We start from the raw sequence: 7,156 nt of genomic DNA, 5'->3' as shown, positions 1-7,156 counted from the left end.
GAAAGGCAGTTGCAACAAACAAATTCATTCCTGGAGGGCATTCATTCTGGTCAGGCGGCCCTTCAGCGAGCTTTTCAGACTGGCCTTAGTAGTGATGGCAGCCATTGTCCCTGTCTCTAGCCTCCCCCCTCAAACTTCCTCCACCTAGACCCAATCCCCTCTACCTCAGCCTATCCCAAGCACACCTTCAGACCAGCATGCACACACGTCAACACACAAGGGAAGCTCAGGCAAACATAAGCACCACACATCCCACAGGCACTCACGCAAGCATCACACACATGCAGACACACCATCATCCACTGCCTACACTGTGTCCCCCTCCTCCTCGTCTCCCTCCTCCATCCCAGTCTCATCTCCACTCACACCTGCATGCACTACATCTACAGCCACTACTTCCATCACTAGCACACACACCACCACACCCCACTCACGTGCAGTCACCACCCCCACTGCCATTCACACGTCCCCTGTGTCCTCTCCCAGTGTGTCTGTGACGCCACCTCCCAAGATACACAAACGCAGGCACACACCCACCCAACAGCCATCCACCTCACAACAGCCTCCAGTGCATGCACCGTCACCCAAAGTCACCAAACGAACACCTCCTACAACCACAACCTCTTCCTCCACTCCAAAACCCCCTCCAGCTACCCGTCCCAGTGTTTCCCAAAAACCTTTCCTGTCCAACCTTGAACTCTTTCCCACACCTCCCCCAGCCCGTCAGTCTCCTAGGGCCCGACTCTCCAGGTCCCAAACTAGCATCTCAGCCACAACATCTCCGGGACCAGTGGTGCCTGTAGTCACCGGTATCTGGAGTGCACCGGCCACCAGGGCAGACAGTGTGGCACAGAGCCACAGCACGGACAGTCCCCTACCTGTGAAGCATCAAAAGTTGGCCAGTGCCCGGCGAGAGAGGGGGAAGACTCCAGTCACCAAAGCCACTCCCAGTCGTACAGGTGGGAGTGTGGAGTCAGCTGCGACACCTTCCAAGGTGGGGAAGGGCCACAAGAAAGTCAGCAAGTCTGGGAAGAGCAGCATGGTGGAGAAGACCGCCATCATCCCCGCTGCCCAGGAGGCCACGCCACCAGTCCTGCTGCCCAGGAGGCCATCATCCCCGCTGCCAGGAGGCCACCACCATCCCCAGCCCTGCTGCCCAGGAGGCCACTGCCATCATCCCCGCTGCCCAGGAGGCCACCGCCATCACCAGCCCTGCTGCCCAAGAGGCCACCACCATCATCCCCGCTGCCCAGGAGGCCACTGCCACCAGCCCTGCTGGGCCAGACAGGACCGCCAGCACCAGCCCCGCAAGTTTGCCTCCGATGTTTATATAAATTGATCCTGTGCAGAACATATCAATTATTGTTAAAGTGTTTGAAGTAAATTAAGAGCAGAATCACATCCTGTCCCTCTTAATTTCCACAGTGTAAGTGTATTGATGCTATATGGTGAAATCTAATGGAAATTTCGATAATCAGTGTACCTTAGTAGTAAATTCTTATCCTTTACTCTTATTTTATGCAGTGTGTTTGCGTGTATACCATGTAATACCACTTCGTAATTATTGTAGTACACAACTATCTATGTTCCCAGAAAATATTCCAATTCATGATCTGTATTTGAACCCCTCTCCACTGCCTGTAATTTAATAATCCAAACAGACTCCTTGCACCTTAACTGTAATTCCCTATTTCCACCTCTGGGGTTCAGGGGAACATGTTCTAAACCAAAAACTTTTAAGTTATGACAGGTACTGTGATCAGTGCAAGATAATACATGTTGTACAATAGGGTATCTCTCATCCCTTTGTTTAAGTGCCCTTAGATGTTCACCAATTCTTACTCTGAGTGGTGTTATTGTACTCCCAACATATATGAGTTCACAATGACATTTTATAATGTAAATTATTTACTTGGTATTACAAGTAATATGTGATCTTAGTCAATATATAGTCCCACAGCAATCAACGTATTCTTTTGTACCATGACAGGCCCATTTACACACACCACAATGACCACAGTTGAAAAAACCTACTTTCTTTGCTATAAGCCAATTTCCCTTGATCTTAGTTTTTGAGTAAGTTCAGCACAATATATTTTGCAAGGATCTCACTTTCTGATATGAGATCGATGGACCTGCTGGCAGGAAAGTATTCAATATGTTGTCCTGTTTGAGGATATGCCAATGTCTTTTCATCATCTTCCGCATTATATATGCACTGTCATTAAAGTCATTGATCAAACAAATTTTATCGGTATTCTCATCTTGTTGTTTGGAGTATGGTGATAAAGTCTTTGATCACTTGATTCTCTTAATCCGTGCTTGTGCAGCTGCAATGGTAGTCCGGTCATAACGTGATTGCATATCCTGAATACATTTTTCAAAGTCATCTTCCTTGCTACAATTACGTCTTGCTCTTACTAGCTCTCCAAAAAGAATTACTTGTATTTGATGTTTTGGGTGCACACTAGATGCATGTAATATTGCATTATAAGAAGTGGGTTTTCTAAACAGTCTACTGTGAATCTGATTATCGTCAACAAATAATTCCACATCCAGAAATTCTATTGTATGTTCCCTGTATTTATAAGTAAACCTAATATTAACATCATTCGTATTAAAATACTCACAAAATTCAATGAGCTGTGCTGTTTTTCCCGTCCATATCATGAAACAGTCGTCAATGAATCTTTTCGCCAATAAAGTATATAATCTTGCCAATCCTTAGCACCAGGTCCCCAGATCCAATTCTCGGCAAACCACCACATAAAGAGATTGACATAAGAAGGGGAGAATCTGGCTCCCATTGCCACTCCTTGTTTCTGTCTATACCATTGATCATTAAAGAGGAATACATTATGATTTAGAATCAGATCTACCATTTCCAGGATCATCTCTGTGTGTTTAAGTAGGCTCACTGATCTACGATTTAACATATGTCTTAATGCCTCAAGGCCTATTTTGTGCCCTTTTTTTCCATTGTTTCCTTTCTATATTTAACTGTAACAAAAAAAAATCTGTATATACCGAACACAGGGAGCCTTGCTTATATTACGTACTTAGAAGTTGATTTCTTTTCATCAGAGGACCCAAAGAAGCAAAAGGCATTTGCCTGGGCATCACATGTAGGACATCTTGGAGCATCCCGGTAAATTCTCACACATAGGAAGTAGTAGTACATATTTTCAAAAAGTGATATTTTCTTTAATTTTAATATAATGTACATTTAGTATATAAAAACATGTTGTTTCTGTAACATCTAGAGAGGTGCCTGAAGAACCGCTGTCTTCCCCGGTATGTTGAAACATGTAAATCACAGGAAGAAAATTCTAATCAAAGAGCTCATATTATGGATGGTGCGGCTTTTCCATCATCTTTAGCGCCAGTCTTCCAACAATGAACAAACTTGCACCAGCAATTAATCCTGCAGGCATGAACTTTCCAGAGTTGTAGAACCAGAATCCCATAACACCGGATAAGGTACCGGAAGCAATCAGAGAAAGCCACACATTCTTCGTATCCTGCAACAACTGATAAGCACCGAGACCAACTAAGCCCCCGAAGAAAAGCCCAGCAGCCAACGAGGGCACACTACCCGCTTTTACAAAACCAACTATTCCCCCGGAAGCCACCAATGCTGCATAACCAAATCCAATCCAATCGAGGCCCATCCTGGAAGCAGCACCCGTAACAGTACCCTCAGTCGTCCTGCTCCAAAGACCAGAAATCCGTCTTCAGTGCCTTGCAGTCAGTTGTTGTCCTTCCAGAATCTCCTATCACAACTTTATTGTGTTTTGGGGTAGGTAGGGTAACTTTACCCCTACTTTTCAGGGTCTTGGGGTGGGGTATCTTGGACACCCTTAGTGTTTTCTTACACTCCCAGCGACCCTCTACAAACTACACTAGGCCTGGGGTCCCTAAGTGGTTTGCATTCCACTTTCTTAGTATATGGTTTGTGTTGCCCCTGGGCCTACTGCATCCAATTGTATTCTACAGTGTTTGCACTACTTTTCTAACTGTTTACTTACCTGATTTTGGTTTGTGTGTATATTTTGTGTATTTTACTTACCTCCGAAGGGAGTATATTCTCTGGGATATTTTTGGCACATAGGGGGTCATTACAACCTCAGCGGTCTTGGAAAAAGACCGCTGAGGTTGCGGGAGCCATAATACTGCCATTGCCGGCGGTATTCCTGGCACCCTATTATGACTTTTCCGCTGGGCCAGCAGTAACAGTGTTACCGTCCGCTGGCCCAGCAGAAAAGTCACATCAACATTGCTGCTGGCTTGTAATAGAGCTGGCGGCAATGCTGATGTGCAGCGGGTGCAGTAGCACCCATCGCGCATTTCAAATGCTGGACGGGGCTATGCCTGGGGGCCCCTGCACTGCCCATACCAAGTACATGGGCAGTGCAGGGGCCCCCAGGGGCACCCCAAGGCCCCTTACTGCCAGCCTTTCCATGGCGCTGCCCTGGGGATTATGACCGCCAGGCGGAAGCCTGGCGGTATAATGGAGGGGCCGGCGGTATGGCCATGGCTATTGCGCCACGGTCATAATAGCTGGTGGAACACCGCCAGCCTATTGGCGGTGTTACCGCCAGCTTACCGCTAGCCGCCAGGGTCGTAATGAACCCCATAGTCACTAAAATAAAGTACCTTTATTTTTAGTAACTCTAAGTATTGTGATTCTTATGATATTGTGCTATATGAAATGAGTGGTATAGTAGGAGCTGTGCATGTCTCCTAGTTCAGCCTAAGCTGCTCAGCTATTGCTACCTCTATCAGCCTAAGCTGCTAGAACACTACTAATCTACTAATAAGGGATAACTGGACCTGGCACAAGGTGTAAGTACCATCAGGTACCCACTGTAAGCCAGGCCAGTCTCCTACATTGGTGGTGCAGCGGTGGGATAAGTACTGGTAACTGCTTTACCACGTTGTCATTGGTGCATTTCATAAGAAAAACATATACCAAATACTTAAAAATATACACAGTTAACCTAAACAGTTTAACTGTCTTTCTATAGACTTTCTAAAAAGTTTCTGAAAAGTTTTCAAAAGTTTTGAAAAGTTTTCAAAAGTTTTCAAAAGTTTGAAAAAGTTTTTCTCTTTTCTTTCAAAGTTTTTAAACTTTTTTCTCTGTCCTAAACCCTTTCTAACAAACATGCCTGCAGTAGAACGTACTCCCACAATTGTCCAGACAACCTATGGTAGTTTAAACCAAAGGAATGTCATGTGCCAAGGTTAGAAGAAACTCCCTATACTGCAAAGGGATGACAAATCTCCTGGCAGCTCCAGGTTTAGGGTCCCTTGACTCAGTATACAGGAGGTTGTCTTCCCAATATACCTTATGGCTATCACTAACATCCCCATTCTGTTGTTTGACAGCTTGCTGTCTCAAACCCTCTAGTGTGGGACAGGTCTGCTGTGCCACACTCAGCTCTTCCCTAGCAGGCCCCCTGCACCCAAGAGCTCAGCAGTGTCTGCTGTCAGCTCCTCTGGTGTAGGTTCTGCACAGGGAGAGGATTCCTCATTCTCAAAAGGTGAATCGTCTGGTGAGGGAGGGATAGTGGGCAGGGATTTACCCTTCCTACCCCTAGCATTTGGGAGCACTTGGTCCATTGTTCCAGGATCCAAGTTTCCCTGTCCTTTTTGCTTTTTGGCCTGAGCCCTTGTCAAAGCAAAAATATGCCCAGGAATGCCCAGCATTGCTGCATGAGCCTCCAACTCCATTTCAGCCCAAGATGATGTCTCCAAATCATTGCCTAGTAAGCAATCTACAGGTAATTCAGTGACTACCACAACTTTCTTTGGACCAGTAAACCCCACCCCGAGTTGAGATTCACAACAGCCATGGGGTGGCTAAGTGTGTTATTGTGAGCATCAGTCACTTGGTACTGCTGACCAAGTAGGTGTTGATCAGGGTGCACCAGTTTCTCAATCACCATAGTGGCACTGGCACCTGTATCCCTATAGGCCTCAACCCCAACACCATTGATTAGGGAATGTTGCTTGTACTTACCCATATTAAGGGGATCAGCAACCAAGGTGGCAAAGTCAATACCACCATCAGAGACTACAACAGCCTCTGTGGTCTCCCTAACAAGACCAACCCCAACTACACTGCCAATAGTGAGCCCATCTACACCCTTGGATTGGCTATTTGTAGTACACTTTCTACCACCACTGCTATTACTAGGGGCATTAGAGGTTGCAGTTGGGGTTGTGGTAGTGGGAGCCTTGGTGTTTGTCTTTGAATAAGTGGCATCACTTGCCCAATGGCCTTTTACTTTACATAAATAACACCATGGGTTTTCTGATTGTGAGAAGAGGATTTGGACCCACCACCCCCAGAGGAATTTTGTGGGCCTGATGAGGACTCAGAATGTTTTTTATCTTTGTCCCCACATTTGTCAGAAGACTTACCATCCTTCTTCTTGCCATCCTTGTCACCCCCTCTATGAACCTTTATGTTCACTCTTGTTCTGACCCATTTGTTTGCCTTCTTTCCCAATTCTTAGGGAGAGGTCAGATCTGAGACTACAAAGAATTGGTGCAACAAATCAGACACACAATTGTTCAAAATATGCTCTCTCAGGATTAGATTATACAGGCTTTCATAGACAGTCACCTTACTGCCATGTAATCAACCCTCCAAGGCCTTCACTGAACAGTCTATAAAGTCTGTCCAGTCTTGTGAGGACTCTTTTCTGGTGTCTCTGAACTTAATCCTGCATTGTTCAGTGGTTAAGCCAAATCCATCCAACAGTGCATCCTTCAAAACTTTGTAATTGTTAGCATCACTTTCTCTGACAGTAAGGAGCCTATCCCTACCCTTACCAGTGAAAGATAGCAAAAAGATAGCAGCCCACTGCCTTTGAGGGACCAACTGTACCATACAAGTCCTCTCAAGTGCAGCAAACCACTTGTTAATGTCATCCCCCTCCTTGTAAGGGGGGACTATCTTATGCAGGTTTCTGGGATTGTGTGCTCTCTAACAGGATTGCTATCAAAAACACTGCTGCTGCCACTATGGGTAACTAACCCCAACATCTGCCTTTCCTTTTCCACATCCAGAGGTTCCCTGTCTAAGGCCAGCTGATGCTGTTTAAGATTCAGCATGGCCTCTTCCAACCTCAGCTTTTTGAGTTCCCTT

The 7,156-nt window shown here is 45.8% G+C and overlaps 1 pseudogene; it reads right to left on the bottom strand.

The window, feature by feature from the left end:
- Window positions 1-3,182: 3,182 nt before the first annotated feature.
- On the bottom strand, window positions 3,183-3,713 carry LOC138283343 (transmembrane protein 14C pseudogene; annotated as a pseudogene).
- Window positions 3,714-7,156: the final 3,443 nt, after the last annotated feature.

The sequence above is a fragment of the Pleurodeles waltl genome, chromosome 3_1 (genome assembly GCF_031143425.1).
Source record: "Pleurodeles waltl isolate 20211129_DDA chromosome 3_1, aPleWal1.hap1.20221129, whole genome shotgun sequence".
NCBI classification, from domain to species: domain Eukaryota; kingdom Metazoa; phylum Chordata; class Amphibia; order Caudata; family Salamandridae; genus Pleurodeles; species Pleurodeles waltl.
The sequence above is the reverse complement of the archived record's forward strand: the minus strand, read 5'-3'. Positions and strand labels throughout refer to the sequence as shown.